Here is a 22,832-nt window from a genome sequence, read left to right as displayed (position 1 = left end):
AGGGGAGGTTTATGGCACCTCAAAATAATTACAATAGTAACCTCAAAGATCACTGATGGCAGATCACTGTAACATACAGTAAATAATGAAAAAGTTTGAAATATTGTAAGAATTACCAAAATGTGACACTAGAGACATGATGTGAGAACATGCTACTGGAAAAGCCAACAAAAAATGCAACATCTGTGAAGCACAGTAAAGCAAAGAGCAGTAAAATGAAGTATGCCTGTAAAAAATGAAGTAAAACTCCTAAACTAGAGAAAGGGTAGGCAAATGAGAGCAGGTAGGAAGGGAAGGAGGAGAAAGGAACCTATGGCAATACATTGCATCAAAAATAGCTGAAGTCAACAAAATACGAAGACAAAATGTCATGGGAGACTGGCCTGTGAGTCCAGTCCTGAATGAGCATGAATATACTGCTCAGCTAATGCTGAGTTCATGGACTTTACAGCATGCATGGTATTGTATAACTGCATCTTATTTGCTGACCATATGATGCAGAGGCAGGCTGTTAACTGGTTATACAGCCTGAACTGGGATGCGTTCAAAAGGTACTATTCAGCCAGGCCTACTCCCTTGTGCTGACTCCTTCCTATCCTCCTGTGTTTTGGTAAAAAGACAGACACCATTTGAAGCCAACATAGAGCTTAAAAATCCAGGCTTCTGTTCTTTTCCTTTGGCTTAATTCTTTCCTGTTTTAAGTAGAGAGATTGAGTAGGCCTATGATTTTGTTAGCTCTGAAAGTTCAGGAAAGCAAGCCATCAAATCTCTCTCTCTTTCTCTCTCTCTCTCTCTCTCTCTCTCTCCTCTAAAAAAAAAAAATCCCTTAAAATAAAAGAGAACTGACAGAAAAGGAGCTGGGAAATTTGTCTTTAAAAAAAAAATCCCAGAGAGAGAAACTTTAGCGCAGCTCCAAACCCCATGGCCCACCCAACCTCCAGTCTTGCCTTCCTGTACACCAGAATCCCATCTCTGCTATTCTGTCCTGGATCCCCACGTATCCTCCTAGCCTACACATGTCTGTCATTGGCCCCATCATGTTTGTCCCCACCTCTCATGTATTTCTGTTTTGTCAATCCTCAGCCACCAGCCTTCTCTAGCTCTCCTCAGGTCTGTGAACCCTACCCTTGGTCAGTGAGATCACTGCTCTCTCACTAGGCTTCTTCCTCCATAAGCTGCCTATTTTTGATATTATTTTAGATTCCCCGTGGAAAGTTTTTATTTATGGGAAAAGGACTCACTGAAAGGAGGACTATTAATTGGAAAGTTTTGTTGGAGGCAGGGAATTTAGTCTGGGACTCAAAGCCCAATTTGAAATTAATCAAAATTTAGGGGAGAAATGGAAAATTCCAACTAGGGATAGAAAATTTCAACTGGAAAGATTGAAAATTGGGTACTACTCAGAAAAATCCATGTATTGTTTGTTTGGGTTTTTTTTGTCTTAAGCTTTTGTTTGGCTTAACTCTTTTCAGCAATACTATGATCCAAGACAACTCCAAAAGACTCATGATGGAAAATATTATTCACTTCCAGAGAAAGAGCTATGGAGTCTGAATGCAGATCAAAGCATACTATTTTCACTTTTGGGGGGTTTTTTGGGTGGTTTTCCCTTTTGTTCTGTTTCTTCTTTCACAACATGACTAATGTAGAAATATGTTTATAAAAGATTAATTGAAAAGTAAATACCAACTAACTTCATTTATCATCAGCTGCTCTGCTTAATTTCAGCTACAAGAACATCACACTCCCATACAAGGGATTCTCTGGTGCTCCCCTCTTTTCAGCTTCTTTTTGTCTATTGCATTCCCGTGCTAAACTCTTTGAAGACAGGGACTTTCTTTTTCTTGTCACCAGCATTTAGCATAGTGTGCTTAGTAAATATTTATTGACTACTGATCATACAGCAAAAACAAAATCTATGGTAGAAGAAAAGAAAGTGAAGCCCCATTCAATATAACAACAAAATGAACTCAATAACAGTATTCAATAAACCCAAAACTAAATTATTTAGGAAGGAACCCCCATTTGATATATTTGATATTTTCTGGAAAACCAGAAAGCAGTCTGAATAAAGTTGGGCTGGGAAAAAATGTTCTAAATCACTATTGATTAGAGAAATGCAAATTAAAACAACTCTGAGGTACTACCTCAGGCCTATTAGATTGGAAAATGACAAATGTTAGAGGAGAGGTAGGAAAATTGAGACACTAATTCATTGTTGGTGGAATTGTGAACTGATCCAACCGTTCTGGAGAGCAATATGGAACTATGCCCAAAAGGCTATAAAACTGTACATACCCTTTGACCCAGCAATAACACCACTACATCTGTATCCCAAACAGATGTATCACAAAGGAGTATATGGTGTATTCAGGGAGGATTAACATCTGTGGTGAGAGGGCTGCTCACCCACCTTTGGTGTCCACCTATTACCCAACTCTAACCTGTGACTCCAAGAAGCTGTAGTGTGCATAGTGGCCACATTCCAGTAAGTCATCACCAGACAAGCCAAACCACATTGAGGGTAGCCAACAGGATTCAAACCTGTTGGTGAATTAGGGGGCTAAAATAAGTGCTTGTGGAGTGTGCAGAGCTTGGTAAGACATGGAAGATGCCAAGAACACCCACCACATCCTGGGCCATCTCCAGCCATCCTGACTTTTGTCTGGCTGCTGGACTTTGATGATTCTGGAAGAAAGTGAGGCTGACTATTTTGTACAACTCTGCCTCACAAGGGAGGGAGGGAGAAAAATTTGCAACTCAAAATCTTACAAAAATGAATGTTGAAAACTACCTTTACATGTAATTGGAAAAAAACCAAAATACTATTAAGTGGAAAAAAAAACCCCAACTTAAATCCAAGTCACATGAAAGTCAAGATATCACTCATGTAATGTCACTAGTCTTCTTCAAAAATGAAGGATGAACAACAACACTCCCAAAGAGATTAGAGGGAAAAAAAGAAAAGGACCCACATGTACAAAAATATTCATAGCAGGTCTTTCTGTGGTGGCAAAGAATTGGAAATTGAGAGGATGCCCATCAGTTGGGGAATGGCTGGACAAATTGTGGTATACAAATGTAATGGAATACTATTGTTCTACAAGAAATGGTGAGCAGGCAGACTTCAGAAAAACCTGGAAAGACTTTCATGAACTGATGCAAAGTGAAATGAGCAATACCAGAAGAGCATTGTACACAGTAACAGCAATATTTTAAGGATGATTAACTGTGAATGACTTAGCTATTTCAGCTATTTCCAAGACAATTCTGAAGGACTTATGTTGGAAAATGCTATCCGCCTCCGAAGAAAGAACTGATGGAGTCTGAATACAGACCAAAGCATACAATTTTTACTTTCGTTATTTTTTTCTTCATTTTTAAATGTGTTTTCTTTCACAACATGACTGATATGGAAATACATTTTGCATGATCGTACATATATAAAACCTATATCAACTTGCTTGCCTTCTCATGGGGGAGGGGGAAGGAAAGGATGGAAGGAAAGGATGGAAGGAGAGAAGTTGGAACTCAGAAATTTTTTTTGAATTGTTTTTACAGGTAATTGTAAAAAAAAATACTAAAAAAAGAAAGAAATTGGGCTTGGACCAACATCTTACATCATATTTTACCACATTAAAAATGGATGTGACAAAATTGTAATGAAATTTATTTAAAGGAACAAAAGATCTAAAAGATTAAGGAAAATAATTTTTTAAAGTGGGAATAAAAGGGAATTGCACTTCCACATTGCAAATTTTATTACAAAACATTAATAGTCAAAATTATTTGGTACTGCTTAAAAATAGAAATTTAATTAATGGAGCAGATTAAACAAGGAGGAATCAGAAATATCTGAACTCTGTAACCTGAGTGCTCAACAAGTCTGAAAGCATAATTTACCAAGGAAAGAACTCCCTATTTGACAGTAATTGTTGGGGAAAAACAGACAGTTTTCAGAGAAGAAATCCAGGCTATCAATAGCCATGTAAAAAAAGACTGTATCTCTAATAATAAGATAAATGAAAATTGAAGCACCCCTGAGGTTCCACTTCAAACCCATTACATTGGCAAAGATGACAAAAAGGGAAAATGACAAATGATGGGAAGGCTATGGGAAAACAGGCACATTAATGCATTGTTGATGGAACTGTGAATTGGTTCAGCTATTCTGGAAAATAATTTTAGAACTATGCCCCCAAAGCCACTAAAATGTGCATATTCTTTGACCTAGTGATATCACTGCCAGCCTATACTATAAAGAGACCAAAGAAAGAAGAAAAGGACCCAAATGTACAAAAAGGAAAGGAAAGGAAAGAAAGGAAAGGAAAGGAAAGGAAAGGAAAGGAAAGGAAAGGAAAGGAAAGGAAAGGAAAGGAAAGGAAAGGAAAGGAAAGGAAAGGAAAGGAAAGGAAAGGAAAGGAAAAGGAAAAGGAAAAGGAAAAGGAAAGGAAAGGAAAGGAAAAGGAAAGGAAAGGAAAGGAAAGGAAAGGAAAGGAAAGGAAAGGAAAGGAAAGGAAAGGAAAGGAAAGGGAAAAGAAAAGGAAAAAGAAAAGAAAAAAGGCAGCTCTTTTTGTAATGGCAAAGAATTGGAAACTAAGAAGTTGCCTATCAATTGGGGAATGACTGAACAAATTACAGCATGTGAATGAAGTAGAGTATTAATGTGTCATAAGGAATGATGAAAAGGATAGTTTCAGGAAAAACCTAGGAAGTTATGTGAAAAACCAAAAGCCATACCCCATTAAAGAACTGGTCAAAGGATATGAATAAACGTTTCTCAAGAGTAATGGCAAACCAGTAGCAACCATGTGAAATATTGTTCCCAATCACTAATAATAAAAGAAATATAAATCAAGACAACTCTGAGATTTCCCCTCATTTGCCAGCAGAGTGGCAAAAGTGACAGAAGAAGGGAGGAAAATATGGATTTATGTGGTGCCTATTACATAGGCACTATATAGTATAATATAAATTTATATTATTATAAATTTAATATATTACATATTTATTTGTACTATTAATGTAGATTTATATAAAATCAGTTGCTTTATGTAAGTATTATCTCAGTTGATCTTCACAATAATCCTATAAGTGCTATTATTATCTCCATTTAACAATTGAGGAAACTGAGGCAAATAAAAGTGAAGTGAGTTGCCCAAAGTCACACAGCTAATAAGTGCCTGTCTTCCTGACTCCAGACCCAGAACTCTATCCACTGTGCTACCAGCTGCCTAATGGAAACAGTTGCTATTGGAGGGATCATGGAAAGAATGAGCACACTAATTCACTCTTGGTGGAGCTGTGAATTAATCCAGCCATTCTGGAAAGCAATTTAGAATTATGCAAAATAGCCATACTCTGTTTGGCTGTTTCTACATTTTTAAAATGTATTTTCATTTCATTAATATTTCCCAATTATATAGAAAAAAAATTTGAACATTCATTTTAAAAAATTTTGAGTTCCAATCTCTCTCCCTCCTTCCCTTCTCTTACCCTTGAGAAGGCAAGCAATATGATATTGATTGTACATGTGAAGTCATACAAAACATATTTTCATATTACCCATATAGCAAAAGAAAACACACACACACGCACAAAAAAAAAACCCACAAGAAAAATAAAGTTTTAAAAGTATGCTTCAATCTTCACTCAGAGTTCCTTAGTTCTCTCTCTGGAGGTGGATAGCATTTTTCATCATGGGTCCTTTGGAATTGTCTTGGATAATCGTCTTGATCAGAATAGCTAAATCTTTCACAATTGATCATCCTTAAAATATTGCTGTTACTGTGTAACAGTTCTCTTGATTCTGCTCGCTTCACTTTGCATCAGCTCATGTAAGTCATCTCAGATTTTTCTGAAGCCATTTTTCTCATCATTTTTCTTATAGCATAATTTTAACACATTCAGCTTTTTCAGCCATTCCTCAATTGATGGGCATCCCCTCAATTTCAAATTCTTTGCCACCACAAAAAGAGCTGCTATAAATATTTCTGTACCTATAAATCCTTTTCCTTTTTCTTTTATTTCTTTGGGATAAAGACCTAGTAGTGGTATTGCTGGGTCAAAGGGTAGGCACAGTTTTATAGCCTTTCAGGTGTAGTTCTAAATTGTTCTCTAGAATTGTTGTATCAGTTCACAACTCCACCAACAGTGCATCAGTCTTTCAATTTTTCCACATTCCCTCCCGTATTTGTCATTTTCCTTTTCTGTCATGTTAGCCAATGTAGTAGGTGTGAGGTGTTATTTTAATTTACATTTCTCTAATCAATAGTGTTCATACTCTTTGAATCAGAGATTCCACTGTTACGTATATACCCCCAAGGAGCTCAGTGACAGAAAGAAAGTCTTCCTGCACATTAAAGTATTTTTAGCAGCACTCTTTGTAGTAGTAAAGACCTGAAAATGAAGTTTATTTCCATCAATTGGAGTATGATTAAGCAAATTGTGGTACATGGCTACAATGGAACATTATAGTAATATAAAAAATAGTGAATATGATAAATACAGAGAGGTATGGGAAGATTTAAATGAACTAATAACAGTGAATTAAGTGGAACCAAGAACTGTTATGAAAATAATTGTGAAAATAATATACACAGTGTGTACAACAATACAAATGGAAAGAACAAGACAATCAAAACTGAATACTGTGGTGTTATAATGAGCAAGGCTGATTCCAAAGAAGAGGCATGAGAAGACATATCCCCCTCCTCCTTTGCAAACATGGAGACTATGGATGTGGAATACTGAATAAAATGTCAGACTCTAAAATACATGGATTAGTTTTACTGAACTTTCCCCCCTTTTTAAAAATTTTTACTCTAAGGAGTAATTTCTTGGGAAAGACAAGGAAGAATACATTGGGAAATGTTAGTGATGTAAAAATAAAACTTTATTAAATAAAAAAAAGACACCTGACTCCATCTATTGGGCGTTCCTGCTTCTACTTTTCTTTAACTTCAGATCTCCTTGACTTTGTCACTCGTTCTCTCCTTCCTTCCTGTAATCTCAGAAGTAGTGGTCTTTGACCATCCCTTTACTTGTACCTTTGATTCTCTTCCCTTCTACTACCTCTGGAACTTTGCCCCTTTTGATCATCCCCTGTCTATAATCTCCAATCTCTCTTTATTCATTGACTCTCTCCCTGCTTCCTGCAACCAAGATCTTCCTCTGTTGTCATATCACCTCTCTTTCAACTAAATTGTTGGAAAAAGCTGCCTATTCTCATTTGCTCCATTTCCTCAGCTCCCACTTCTTGAATACTTGCAATCTTGTTTTTGACTCCAAAACTCATCTGAAACTGTGCTTCCAGGGTTACCATGATCCCTTATTTGCTATCTCAGTCCTCATCCTTTGTGACCTCTTTCCAGAATTTGATACTATTGCCTGCCTCTTCCTTCAGGAATCTCCCTCTTTTAGATTTGTGAAACACTGCTCTTTTCTGATCCTCCTTCCACATGTCTGACAGCTTCTCCTAAGTTTCCTTTACTTGATAATTATCCATATCCCACCTCCAGTGTTTAGTGATCCCTGAGGGCTCTGTTTTGGCCCTCCTTTCTTTCTCCAGTCTCTTGGTGATTTCATCAACTCCCACTGGTTCAATTGTCTCTGTGCAGGTGTGACTCCCAAATCTGTATACCCATTCCTCTTCTTTTTCTTGAGTCATACATCAGTGTCTCCCTGGACTTCTCTACTAGGATATCCCATTGATATCAAATGAATTTCACTGAAAATTTAACACGTCTACAGTGGAACTCATTGTTTCCCCAAACCTATTCTTCTTCCTAAACTCCCTTATTCTGTCAAGGACACCACTATTCTTCTCTATTCACAATATCTTTTTCAATTCTTCCATCTTTTTCTCTCATATCCAATCAGTTGCCGAGTCTTATTGATTCACCTCCACAACATCTCTCTTGTCCATGCCCTTATCATCACTCACATGGCCAGCACCCTAGTCCAGATGCTCATTACCTCTCTCCTGGTTCATGGAAGTAGATGCCATACTAGCCTCTCTCTACTTCTAGTATATCCCCAGGCCAATCTGTCCTCCACACTGATGCCAAGTTGACTTCCTAACACACAGATCTAACCATGTCAATGGTGTCCCTGCTCAGTCAATTACAACGGTTCCCTGTTGTCTCTAGAATGGAACACAAACTCCCCATTTATCGTTTAAATTCCTTCACAATCTGGCTCCAACCTGTCTTTCCAGGCTGATTTCATATCACTTCCTCTCACTTTACATTTCAGCTAAACTGGTCCATGTCCTCTGCCCTGTGCACAACATTCCCATTTCCACGCTGTTCCACAGGCTTTCTTCCCTTCCCCAAGCCTGGAATGCTGTTCCCTCCTCCCTCCTCCCTCCTGCTTCTTTGAATCCCTAGCTCTCTACAAGGCTTAGCTCACATGCCACCTCCTTTCCTGATCCTCTCCTTGCTAGTCCATGCCCCCCAATTACTTTATATTTATATTTTTGTGTTTACCTATGTATATACACATATATTTACCTTCCGACAGAATGTAGGATCCTTGATATTGGGGATTGTTTTGTTTTGTTTGCTTTCTGTTTTTATATTACAATACCTGCTACAGAGTAGGCATTTAGTAAATGCTTACTGAATGATATTGACCTTCTCTGGACCTCAATTTTCTTCTCTATAAAATGGGGATAAACCCTGAGCTTCCAAAGCGATAATATGGTTGTGAAGATTAAATTAGAAGATGAATGTGAAATTGTTTTAAGGATATAAGGTGCCATGTAAGCGCCAGGATTAAATAGAGTAATTTGAATTCCAAATGAAGCATGGAGTCCATAGGAGACTTACTGTTCCTGTGGGGCTGGGCAGGTCAAAGGCTTATGAAGTCCTTTCTCCTGGAAATGCCATACTTTAGGCTGACTATTTTGTCTTAGATAAATTTAGCCCTGAGGCCTTAAAATTGACTGAAATGCCAAGCATTCACAACTGATTTTCTCTGGGGAGGTTTTTCTTCTCTTTCTCTTCACTTCAAAATGTAGAAACTACACGATCTTAACAAAAAATAAAATACCTCCTACTACCCTCCCTTTCTCCAAACTTTGTATTGGACTTCTTGATTTATCTAAGAGATTTTTAACAAGTTCTTACGAACCTGAGAGGAAGTGGCTGTGACTCAGGTAGAAATTTATCCAAAAATTGTAGCTTAAATCAACAAAAGCCAAAGAAAAAGGAATGAGTCAGAGCTGAGTTTCCCTCATCAGCAGGAACTCTGCACATCCTGCCTAGCAAAGGGATTGGTTGAGAAACCACGGACAGCACCGAGGTGGCTATGGATATTAGTCACCTTTTTTCTTCAGCTCCCAACTCTATGTCTGTCTTTCTTTTTCTCTGTTCAGAGGCAGAGCACCTGATCTTACCTCATTCAGTAGCCATTTCCCAGAGCCAGCCCAGCCTGCTGGATGCAGCCTTCTTCTTTTTGATCCAGTACAATTCAGCAAAGGCTTATTAAGTACCTGACATGTGTCTAATATTTCCCCTGTACTTTTTCTTTTACCCCTCCCTGACCATGCTGTCTTAGACCTCAGTTGGCCCCTCTGTTGACTATAAGAGCTAAAGAGGTCACTAACTTTGGGAGAAAGCATGGGCTAAGTCTCAAGTGAATAACTACTGATGTAGCCAGTTTGAGCAACTATTGGTATAACCAACATAATGTCGGTATTTGTAGGGCCATATAGAGTATGCCTCACATGGTCCATTTGCTCTGGCGATTACAATCTAGACCGCTCAACCCATATTCCTTAGCAACATGATGGAAAGACTGAAAAAACACTGGGCTGAGTCAGAAGACCTGGATTTTAGGTACATCTTTGCTACTAATTTGCTAAATGACCTTGAGCATATCACTGTATCTCACTGGGCCTCAGCTTCTGCATCAAGATGTTGATTTATTAAGAGATCATTGTACGTGTGTGTGTGTGTGTGTGTGTGTGTGTGTGTGTATGAGAGAGAAAGGGTAGGGGGAGGGAGGGAGAGAATGAGAGACAACGAGAGAGAAGAAGAGGAGGAAGAGAAAGAGAAGGAGGAGGAGGAAGAAGAGAAGGAGAGAAGAGGAGAAGGAGGAGGAGGAGGAGGAGAAGAAGAAGAAGAAGAAGAAGAAGAAGAAGAAGGAGGAGGAGGAGGAGGAGGAGGAGGAGAAGGAGGAGCAGGAGGAGGAGAAGGAGGAGGAAGAGAGGGAGGAGGAGGAGGAGGAGGAGATGGAGAAGGAGAAAAGAAGAAGGAGGAGGAGAAGAAGAAGGAGGAGGAGGAGGAGAATGCAGTGGGTATTGCTGTACCTGGAGTCAGGAAGACCTAACACTTATTAACTATGTGACTCTGGGCAAGTACCTCAACTTTTTTTTAAGCCTCAGTGTCCTCATCTGTAAAACAGGGAGAATGTCTATGTACAAAAAAAAAGCCACTCATGGCCCCAAGAGGTGGAACTTGCCTTCTCACTTTCCGCTAAAGGGGCCTTCTCAGCTCTAGACCCACACACAGGAACCAGATTCAGTCCTGGGGTAAGTTGGCCTCTAAAGGGAAGTGTTAGGCTCTCTCATACACTTTCCAAATCTTTAAGCCCAAGGCAAATAATTTATGGCTTGAGCCTTTCCAGAACTCTGTGATGAAGAACTTTGCAAAATTTAAAGCCCTACATAAAAATGTCAGTTTTTGGTATTACTAGTTGATCCATGAGGCCCCTTACAGCTCTAAACTTCTATGATACTGTGATTTTGGTAGGACCAAATCTTCTTAACTTTAGGAAGAGAATTTGCCTTACTTTAATGAATACCCACAAAGGGAAATTACCCAACCTCCTTCACTGGCCTAATCCTGTGTTGAACAACCTTTACAATAAAGAAGAAATTCTTTTTTGTTGTTGCTAAATTCTTTGCCCAGTCCTTTGAGTACACTTCCTTTATTCTGTCACCAGTCGAAGCTGAAGTTCCTGTCATCTGTTGGAGTAAAAACTTCATAAAGTACAAATCCTTCTTGACTTAGAGGTCTTGGGGACAAATGAATTGGACCCTCCTTTAGCTTTTCCTCATGTGCTTTCCTTTCTAGTACATCATTCTTCCTTCCACTATAAACCTTGGCAGTATTTCTGGGCTTTTCTTTTCTTTTCTTTTCTTTTGGGGGGGGCAATTGGGGTTAAGTGACTTGCCCAGGGTCACACAGCTAGTTAAGTGTCAAGTGTTTGGTCTAAGGCTGAATTTGAACTCAGGTCCTCCTGACTTCAGGGCCAGTGTTCTTGGGCTTTTCTTAAATTAATGCATCAGATAGGTGGCATTTGAGGAAGATAAAACAGAACCAGCTCGTTCATCAAAGCAAAGTATGGTAGAAGGATTGCTTTGTGGTTCCTGAATCTCAGACACAATCAAAGAAGGGTCTAACATTTCACTTTAGAGATGAAACTCAGACCCAGAGAGGGGAAGTAACTGGTTTAAAGCTATACACAGCAAGTAAACTGAATGGGCAAGACACTCTCATGTCCATTTCCTTGTATTTATTTCAGAGCCTGAATTTTGGGGATTTTTGTTGCTCACTACAGCTTTTTAAAGTGGTTCCTTCACACACTATCAAACTTCCCACAGAAGTCCCCTAGTTTTCACCTCTTTCACCCTTAGGTGGAATGACCAATTCAGAATTCTACCAACAGTGTGGTAGTCTTCCTGTACTTCCATAGCTACTTCAACATTGGCTATTCCTTTTTTCTGTTATGTTGGTCATTTGCTGAGTGCAAGGTAAAACCTCAGAATTGTTTTGATTTGCATTTTCTTATTTTTAGTGAGTTGGTGCAATCTCCAATGTAATTGTTAATAATTTTTTATTCTTCCTTTGAGAATTGCAAGTTCATATTATTTGATCATTCCCATTAAGGAATGGCTTTTGGTCTTGTATGTTTATCTTAGTTTCCTATATATTTTGGAAATCAGACCTTTGTCAGAAATATTAGATACAAACAGATGTATGGAGCAGTAAGCAGAACCAGAAAAACAATATACAATTACTATAATAAAGAACAACAACAGATATCCCAAAGGAAAACTCTGTAATTATAATGACCAACTTTGTCACTGAAGAAGAGTTGAGGAAATATGCCTCCTTTCGTTCTTTTCAGAGGTGGGATACTATGGGTATGAAATACTTCAAATGCTGTCAGACTCAGTTGAGAGGTTGGTTAGTTTTGCTGTATGTATTTTTTCCATTCTTCCTTTTTTATTTTTTGTTACAACGATGGTTCCCTAGGTAGAGAAGGCACATATATAAAATTAATTTTGAATAAAAATAAAAGTTTTAATAAAAATAAAAATCTACCCCTTCTAGAACCATTCCTTCATAAACTCTTGAGTTGAGTTAGGGCCCCAGAAGACAACTAACTACCATTCAGAGTTCTAGAGGCTATTCTGTGGGGAAATACTTCTAATACTGTAGCTCACAAGCCCCTACCGATGGACTTCTCATTAATTATCAACTTCCAGAAAAATTATCTTTTTATAAAGGCATTTGCTAAGAAGGTATAATAAGAATAGTTGGTACAAGACACGCCCCCAAAGTCTGTAACATATGGTCCCTCAGAAACACGTAGGCCCATGGAAAGATTAGGCTTAAACTTTAGAGTATAATGGTAGTCAGTTAGTTAATCATCAGGCATTTAGCAAGCAGGGGCTTTGTATCAGAATACAAAGAGAGACAAAAACATGATCCCTGACGTCAAGAAGCTCAAATTCTAACTGGGGAGACGTTGTGCAAAAAAAAAAAATTGTTCCTAAGAGTTATGTATAGTGTAAATGAAAGTTAATTTCAGAAGGAAGGCACTAGCTGTAGGGGGCACCAGGAAAGGCCTCCTGTAAAAATAGAATTTGAGCTGAGTCTTGAAAGAAGCCAGGAGGGGGAGATGGGGAGGAAGATCCAGGTTATTAAGAGCTTTAAAATCCAGAAAAAATAATTTTGTATTTTATTCGTGAAATAATTTGAAGCCATGGAGTCTATTAAACAGGGTGACATGGTCATACCTGCACTTCAGGAAAATCACTCTGGCAGCTAAGTGGAGAATGCATTGAAGTGGGTAGAGAGATAAGTCAAGGAGACCCACCAGAAGGCTATTGCAATAATTAAGTAATGTAGTAATAAGGACCTGTACCACAGCCACCAGGCTTTGTGGGTGGAGAAAAGGGGACATGTGGAAGAAATGTTGTGGTAGTAAGGCACACATGCATGACACACATGTGACAAAGGTATGACTCATAAAACCTAGTACTCTATGACCAGGAAGTCCTTTCTTGAGTCCATAGTTGGCATTCTTCGCTGGGGCAAGGGGTCATGAATCTTGAAGCTGCCTTCTTCCTCAGATAACTACCTTTCTTCATCGATCTATCCTTCGTATTTCTCTGCTCCCAACTAGATGTATGCACTGCCTGCTACTGGCCAGTGTCTCTGGTGGTATGGGCAGTGGAGTAGGGGGAATGTAAGATTTTTCCCACCACTGATCTCTGGTACAGGCACATGAGTTATTCCCAGAAAGACAATGAACTTGCCTCCATGATACAGCTTGCATCCATTCCTTTGTCCCCAATTTCTTTGTTCAGTCATTTTCAGTCATGTCTGACTTTTCATGAACCCACTTGGGGTTTTCTTGGCAAAGACACTAAAGTGTATTGCCATTTCCTTCTCCAGCTCATTTTACAGATGAGAAAATTGAGGTAAACAGACTTAAGTGACTTGACTAGATTCACACAGATAATAAGTGTCTGAGGTCAGATCTGAATTCAGGAAGATGAGTCTTCCTGACTCCAGGCCCAACATTCTATCTACTATGTCACTTGGTTGCCCTAACTACTTATCTACATAAGATTGTCCCCAACTACTTATATACATAAGATTCCCAAGGGAGTATAGGAGAAGAACTGATTATATTGAAATCAATCTCCCTAAGACAAGTTAGAATGACTTACTAAAGAAAAGAGCTTTTGAGCTAGGATGCATCTTTGAATAGGAGAGGCAAAACTTTTACCTAGAGGTAATAACCTTAATGACTTTATAGTCTCAGCTCTCTGGGAGCATAAGAGAAGAGGTTTCTGTTAATTCTAAGCTAAGGGTCATTGCCCTAGCTGAAAGAGCACCCTGGCTGAAAAGAAACACCACAACACCTCAGATGATGAATGCAGTGCCATCTAGAAAATCAAGGCTAAAAGCAGAAAGACAACAGTTATTCAGAGGCAGAGCATCCTATCTTACTTCATCCAACAGCCATTTCTAAGTGGCAGCCCAGCCTGCTGGATTATAGCTCAGCAGCAACTCAGCCTGGTGTGGATCCAACACAGTTATCAGGTAAACTGTTTGATCCAGCTGAGCATCAGACTAACCTATCTAGCCGAGACACTGAACTCTACAAGAAATGATCTCCACTGAGTCATCTATCTAGCTGGGACATCATGGTCTTTGAAGAACCAGCCCAGCTGAGCACTGGAACAAACATCACGAGAGAAAGAAGACATGGAGATCCTGCCTTTCTGGAGACATGAGTTGCCTTTGCCATGTGCATTCTCTACAAGTATGTCTCATTACCGCTATACTTTAATATCATGTCTACTCTTCTCTCCATGGACTCTGTGGTCTATCTCCTCCATTAAAATAGTGCTTCCCTGGCATTGAAGGAAATGTTTTGTAACTGCTATTCTTGCTATTCCATTTAAGTAAATGCCTTTTGTTAAATAACAGTCTATTGGTTGATTGTTAAGAGGAAACACACTGGTTGGGGTTTGTGAGCTAGTATTAGGGTGATAGTCGTTTACAAGTATACTCTACGAAATCTAGAAGTGGTAGCAACTAGGTGGCTGCTACTACTTAACAAACACCATATAAAATAAACATTACCAAATACATAGTAGAACAGAAGGAGTATTATACATGAAACTGAAAATCTTTATTATATACTACTTCCCTTTCTTTTCAATTAAAATTTCTTTTTTCATAAAATTTTATTTTTTCCAATTACATGTAAAAACAATTTTTAACATTCATATTTAATGTTTTAAAATTATTTTATTTTTTCACAATTACATGTAAAAACAATTTTGAACATTCATTTAAAAAAATTTTGAGTTCCACATTCTTTCCCTCCCCTCCCCCATCCCTGAGATGATAAACAATTTTATATAGTTATACATGTGCAATCATGCAAAACATATATCCACATTACTCATATCATGAAAGAAGACATTGTCTAAAACATGCAAAAAATAAAGAAAGTTAAAATAGTATGCTTCAAACTGTATTCAGACACTATCAGTTCTTTCTCTGGAGGTAGACAGCATTTTTCATCATGAGTCCTTTAGAATTGTTTTGGATCATTATATTGCTGAGAACAGCTAAGTCATTCACAGTTGGTCATCCTTAAAATATTGCTCTTACTATGTACAATGTTCTCCTGGTTCTGCTCAATTCACTTTGCATCAGTTTGTGTAAGTCTTTTCAAGTCATCACAATCATATACAACAATTTGTTCAGCCATTGCCCAATTGATGGACATCCTCTCAATTTCCAATTCTTTGCTACCACAAAAAGAGCTGCTATTTTTGTACAAAAGTCCTTTTCCCTTAAAAAAATTTTTTTTTGATTCATTAGCAGCTTCCGTCATTTATTAACACCATGTCGATTTAATATAGCCACTGGGGCTTGCCCATGGTGCTCTTGATGTACAATGCCCTCACATTTTGCCAGTTTTTCTTCATCAGAGAAACCAGGAAATTGACAGCCAAATGGATATTATAGACAAGCTCATCATCTGTCATCTTCACATGGCCAACAGCCACCACCAGACACAGCACCTTCTTCATCTGGAACTTCATAGCAGATTGAACCTCACCAGCCTTTGCCACCATATTCTCATTGTGGGTGAGCAGAGATGGAAACTTGCCAGCTCTGTTCAGACCAGAGCCCAGGATTCGAGGGATTTGCTTGATCAAGGACTCAGAGGCCAAAAAGGCACCATACTTTTTAGCCAGCTTCTTGACCAATTTCTTGTTCTTATTCAACTTCTTCAGGGCCTTGATATCCATGTGGGGGATTTCTACAGCCTTGGCCTCATCACAGTGCTGCTGGTCTCCCAGGATACACACAGAAAATTTAGGGTGGGGTGCGGATTTGAGCCTGACGGTGCCAGAGAAGCATTTGTCCTTTTGGGGATCATAGGATCTGCAGCTCCACAGTTTCCAAAAACTTTCTGCGTTTGCACTGGGTTCCATGCAGGACCTCCAGCATAGCTTCATAGAGTGTGTCACAAGAAACTTTGCTGCTCATGGCTGCTCACTGGTCACAAGCCGGTAAAAGAACCTTAAATTTTTTTTAAATTAAATTTTAAAATTAAAATGTAAAATTAATAAATTCAACCTGTAACTTTTAAAGCTGCCCTGTTTATCTGTGATTCTTTCTGACTTTCTCTCTGTTCTCTCCTGTACTCTAAAAATATGCTTCAATATTCCTCTCTCAGTCTCTGTCTCTGTGTTTCTCTTCCTCCCACCCTTGCCCCCCATATATTCTTGGAGGCCAAAGTCAAATAATTTGCCTGATTTTTTCACATTCTGAAATTGTATTTCTTATATTAAAGACCTAGTGGCATCTTTTAGTGGTGATGTAAATGAGCCATGATTTTTTAAAAATTCTAATATGAAGTAGATCTATATAGCACCCCCTCTTGCAGCCACAACCCTGTCTTATAATCATGGGTAAGGTCCCTAGAGGGCAGCTGCTGTCACCACAAGTTATGGGGAATCCTATGAGTTTGAGTTCCTTCTACTAAAGTCTACAAGTTCTCCATCAGTGTGCTTCCTTTTAACAGGCAGCCAGTTGACAGGATTAGTTCTTGGCAAAGGCATTTACTAAAATGGTGAAGTGAAAAACAGTAGCTACAAAGTGCAAGAGAGTAGTCTATGAGGGGATGCTGCATATTGATATTATTAACTAGGTTATGATTGATTGCTTTATGTAATTTTGAATTCCCTTCCCATATTTAGGATCATAGGTTTAACAAATAGGTTGTTTTTTAAATTTGTTGTTGTTTTAGCTATATTGAAGGAATAAAGGACTATCAAAGAAGGGTTGGGACTACTGCTCAGCGCAGATGGAACAATGAGAACAGATGATGGAGAAAAGGCAGAAGCTCTCAACATGTATTTTGTTTCTTTTTCCTCTGCTAAAGAGAAAAATCTTTGAACTGCAAAGAACAAAATAAAAATGGGCCATAGGAAGTTGAACTCCCAAATAGGCAGGAAGAAGATAAGAGAGCCTCTTCTGCTCCTTACTGAATATAAGTCATCAGATGCAGGACAATTATATCCTAGGGTACTCAGAGAACTGGTAGATGTGATTATCAATGATCTGTGAAAGATTATGGGGATCAGGAAAGATGCTTACAGGTCTTGAGAAGGGCCAATATTTTCCCGAATTTCAAAAAAGGGAAAGGAATCAGCAAACTATATGGCAGCAAGTTTTATTTTTATTAATAACAAAATTCAGGAATGTATTATTCTTTATTCTTTATTTTTCTCAAACACATTACTAACAGACTAGATAGTCAACATCTATATAAGGAAGCTTAAATCACTAATAACCAGCATGAATCATAATTTAAGATTGGAAGTTGCTTTAAAAATAATTTATTTCACTTTTCTCTCCCCACTTTACAGGTGAGAAAACTGAGGCTGAGAGAGTTTAGGTTACTTGCCCTAGGTCCCATTGTTAGTAAGGCGTACAGTAAAGTGATTCAAATTCAAGTCATCCTACTCTAAACCCAGTGCTCTTTCTACTACGTGAGGTTTGTAAGATAGCAATTATATTATTAGACTATTAATTTCCTTAAAATAGGCATAAGTTTCTGCATAAATTATTGTTGCTTTCTTGGCTTCTATAGTCCTATCCAAAGGCTGTCTCATAGTTCCTCTGTTAAGTTCCTTTTAGTCCTCTGCTTTCCCTTGTGATGGTTTAGGCAAGACTATTCCATGTTATATAATAATAATATCTAGCATTTATATAGTAAGTTCCTTTTAGTCCTCTGCTTTCCCTTGTGATGGTTTAGACAAGACTATTCCATGTTATATAATAATAATATCTAGCATTTATATAGTATTTTAATGTTTGTGAAGCCCTTTTACAAATATTAGTTCATTTTAACGTCATCACAACCTTGGAAGGGAGGTACTATTATTATCCCCATTTTACAGATGAGGAAACTGAGGCAGGCAGAAATCAATTAACTTGCCCTAGGTCACATAGCTAGTATGTGTCTAAGTCTGAATTTGAACTCAGTTTTTCCTAACTTCAGGTCCTACACTGTCATTATACTTCCACACAACTCTCTTCAGTGATTTAAAATTCCCTGTGCCCCAAGAAGCATTGAGTCACTCATTTTATGGGTATCAATCTCAACTATCACTCATGCTTTCCAAGTTGTTTTTAAAAGTGCTTGTCAAGTCTCTTGTAATCAGGCCTCTGAAATTCATGATGATGTGTTCCTGATTTAGTTGCTATCTCAAAATCTGTGGTAGCTGGACCCCTAGTGAAAAGGTCTTCAGAACGATACCTATTTCCACATATACTCCCAGTGATCCTTGGTAAGTCTCTTTTATGGGTATTTGCTGCAAATCTTAATTCCAACCTGTCCATCAGGTAATTACAAACTGATGCCAAGAGTAGGATACAGGACCTGATGTTACAAGTCTGTAGGTGATTGAGAATAGTGAGGAATATGCAAGAGTAAATGTTTAACAGTAGACTCACACACAAAAAAAGGACTCACTTTTAATTTTAATCTGTTTAATCTAATTTAATCAATTGACATTTTCTTCATCACTTTCTTTAAGTCTAGACAACCAACAAAATAATTAATCAAGCCCTTATTTGTAGCTTTTGCCAATTCCCAGGGTGTAAATGGTCACACAACATTTTATAATTGGCTCTCCTGAGCCAATATGAGCTGGCTTCAGCATACCTCTGAAATATTTGGCATGAAAGGGAACCAGGATAGTGTAGAGAAAAGCCTTCCCTCAATCTTGGCTTGTAGTACTAAAAAGAATCTTGGTATGGTGTAGGTGGAAGGCAGTCAGATAGTGAAGTGGATAGAGTTCCAGGTCTGGAGTCAGAAAGAATCATCTTCCTAAATTCAAATCTGATCTTAGACACTCACTAGCTGTGTGACCCTGGGCAACTCACTTAATCCTGTTTTCCTTAGTTTCCTCATCTGTAAAATGTGCTGCAGAAGGAAATGACAAACCAATCTAGTATCTTTGCCAAGAAAATCCCAAATGGGGTCATGAAATGATTAAAACTACTGAACAATAACAAAAATGGGATAGGTGGCTCAGTAATTGAACTAGGTTGTCATGAGTCATTTATTGGGACCAGGAGGAAGTTCCCACTGACAGTGACAGGTGGGAAAAGAAAGAAAGTAAATACATAGGAAGGACAAGTAGATGAAATTTTATGTCCAGAAATTAATGGCAGATCTCCAATTGATAAATGGTCAAAGGATATGAATGGGTAGTTTTCAGAAAAAGAAATCAAAGCTATCTATAGTGATATGAAAAAAAATGCTCTAAACCACTATTGATTAGAAAAATGCAAATCAAAAGAACTCTATGGTACCACCTCACACTCATGAGATTGGCTAATAAGAAAGAAAAAGAAAATGACAAATGTTTGAGACGATGTGGAAAAATTGGGACACTACTACACTTTTGGTAGAGTTGTAAACTGATCCAACCATCCTGGAGAGCAATCTCCAGCTATGCCCAAAGGGCTATAAAACTGTCCATACCTTTTGATCCAGCAATACCACTACTAGGTCTGTATCCCAGAGATAAAATAAAAAGGAAAAGGTTCTATAGGTACAAAAATATTTATAGCAGCTCTTTTTTTCCCCTTTAATAGTATTTTTCCAATTACATGTAAAGACAGTTTTCAACATTCATTTTTGTAAAAACTTGAGTTCCAAATTTTTCTCTTTTACTTCCTCCCTTCCCCCCTCCCCAGGACAGTAAGCAATCTAATATAGGTTATACATGTACAATCATGTTAAACATATTTCCACATTAGTCATTTAGCAGTTCTTTTTGTGGTGGCAAAGAATTGGAAATTATGGGGATGGCCATCAATTGAGGAATGGCTGAAGAAGTTGTGGTATATGATTGTGACAGAATATTATTTTGCTATAAATAACGATGAGCAGGATGGTTTCAGCAAAACCTGGGAAGATCTATGTGAACTGATACAAAGTGAAATGAGCAGAACCAGGTGGCCATTGTACACGGTAACAGCAATAGTATGTGATCATCAACTATGAATAACTTAGCTATTCTGATCAATACAACGATCAAAGACAATTCCAAAAGACTTATGATGAAAAAAGTGCTATTTACCTCCAGAGAAAGAACTGATGCAATCTGAATGAAGATTGAAGCATACTTTTTTGACTTTCCTTCTTATTCTTTTTTTTGGGGGGGGTCTGTGCTTTCTTTTGCAACAGGGCTAATATGGAAATATGTTTTGCATGACTTCACATGTGTAATCTGTATCAAAGTTCTTGCCTTCTCAAGGAAGGGGGAAGGGAGGAAGGGAGGAAGAGAATTTGGTAATCAAAATTTTTTAAAAAATGTTAAAAATTCTTTTTACCTGTAATTGAGAAATATTTAACGAAATAAATAAAATACATGGGGGGGGAATTAATAACAGAGTAAGATAACCCTACTGCCAATATAGCTGTTGCTGGAGTCTGTTTATTTGTTCCAAGCAGTTAGAGACTTCTTGAGGGACAAATACAAGAATTCATCTTGAGAATAGCTGAGTTATAGCATCAGCTACATCAGCAATCTAGAAAAATGCAAAATGCAGAGTAGTCTCTGGGCTGGTAAGCCAGGCTATGAATTTAGAAATAATACCCTTACCTCATTTTTTTGTAAGATAAGGCAGTGGGCAGAGGAAGTTTTAAGACCTAGCATAGATCCAAGAAATTAGCAAATGGATTTTTCAAGCATTAAATCTGTATTTGTGTACATGTCAATGTTGACACTTGTGTGGTTTCTTTTTTTTTTTGCCTTTTAGTATATGCCTAGTTCAGAATGTAAAGTTCAAAATGCATTGTCTTTGTTTTATTTTATTTTGTTTTTACAGAAGGTGCCAAGAGAGCTGTTAAAAATTCTCTAGCAACCTTTACTCTATGTGCATATGCATATATAGGGAGAGGGGGTGAGGAGGTTGGTGGTCCAAAAAGCAGTTTCTATGACTCCCAAGCCAATCTGATTAAATGTACAGTAAAAAGTTCTTTTGAATCTGGCAGCATTACATTTGTGAAACTATATTAATGTGTTATCAGACCTAACATCTCAAGCCTGGCCAACTTAAAGGAGTCAATTTAATGCAAGATTATGTATGAGGACTTAAATGTCTGTAAATATATAGATTCCATTGAATCTATGGGAAGGATTTTGTCCCCAGGATGTTTAAATTCTGCTTCCTAAGCTTTTTAATGGTTCGTCTTTTGGTTATGTTAACTTGAACGTGGTGCGTTGAAAAGTATAATGAGGTAGAAATTAGATCATCCCTCCTCAAACCTCCCATGGCACCCCTTTCCCCTAACCTCTCAGCTGAGGACATTGTTTCATACTATACTAAAAATACTGGGGTCACTCACAGAAAGCTCTCTTCTCCCCTTTTCCTCATTTATATCACTCAGATATCTTTCTATGTTTTCTCTTTTACTTGTCTCACATGATGCAGTGATCTTACACATCAGAAGCAGAGTTTCATGTGATATCCACAGGAATAACAAAATCATTGTGCATGTGATAGTAATGGCTTCGAATCATTGCAGACACAAACTTATGTTTCAAACATGCACATGCATGTTGCAGAGGAAAATATATATATTTGTAATATAATTTAGCATTTATTTACTGCTTAAGGAATCATTAATGAATTTTTATCACAAACATCTTAGACTATCATCTCACAAACCCCTTGGAGTTCTCAAACACTAAATGAGAACCAATGCACTAAATTAATGTATGACGTTTTGTTTAACAATTCCCTCATGAATGGGCATCTATTATCTTTACCATTCCTTGATATTACAAAAGTGCTGCTATAAATATTTTTTTGAGTGTGGGATCTTTCCATCAGTGGCTTCCTTGGGGATGGGGGTATATATATGCCTAACAGTGGAATCTCTGAGTCAAAGGGTATGGATATTTTAGTAATCTTATTTGCATATTTTCAAATTGCTTTCCAGAATGATTGGACCAAATCACAGTTTCACCAACCATGCATAAACGTTTGTCTTTCTAAAATCCAATATTGATTATTCCCAGGTTTTGTCATCCTTTCCAATTTGATGAATATGAGATGAAACCTCAGAACTGTTTTGTTTTACATTTTATTATTAGTGATTTAGAATATTATTTCATATAGTTGTTAATAATTTGTAATACTTCATTTTAGAACTATTTTTATTCCTTGTCCATTTATCCACTGGGGATCCCCACTGGGGAACCCCACTGAGGAATGGCTTTTGGTTTTATATATGTGTCAATTCTGTATTTTACCACCAATTGACCACTTCCCTTTTTGTCCTTGTTGCATTAATTTTGTTTATGCCAAAGCTTTTCAGTGTCATAAAATTAAAATTATTTATTTTATCTTTTGTGATTGCTTCTATCCATTTGGTGAAACATTCACCTCTTAGTCATAACTATGAAAATCAATCAGTGGGTCACCAGCAATTTACTAAGTACTTACTATCAGGCACAGTGCTTATGCCCCAGA

General features: G+C 37.8%; 1 pseudogene; it reads right to left on the bottom strand.

Annotated features, from left to right (window-relative positions):
* Positions 1-15,676: 15,676 nt before the first annotated feature.
* LOC110214634 (large ribosomal subunit protein uL1 pseudogene) lies at positions 15,677-16,319 on the bottom strand (annotated as a pseudogene).
* Positions 16,320-22,832: the final 6,513 nt, after the last annotated feature.

Source organism: Phascolarctos cinereus, unplaced genomic scaffold (genome assembly GCF_003287225.1).
Source record: "Phascolarctos cinereus isolate Bilbo 61053 unplaced genomic scaffold, phaCin_HiC Scaffold_4;HRSCAF=312, whole genome shotgun sequence".
NCBI classification, from domain to species: Eukaryota; Metazoa; Chordata; class Mammalia; order Diprotodontia; family Phascolarctidae; genus Phascolarctos; species Phascolarctos cinereus.
This window is presented reverse-complemented; position numbering and strand designations above follow the sequence as displayed.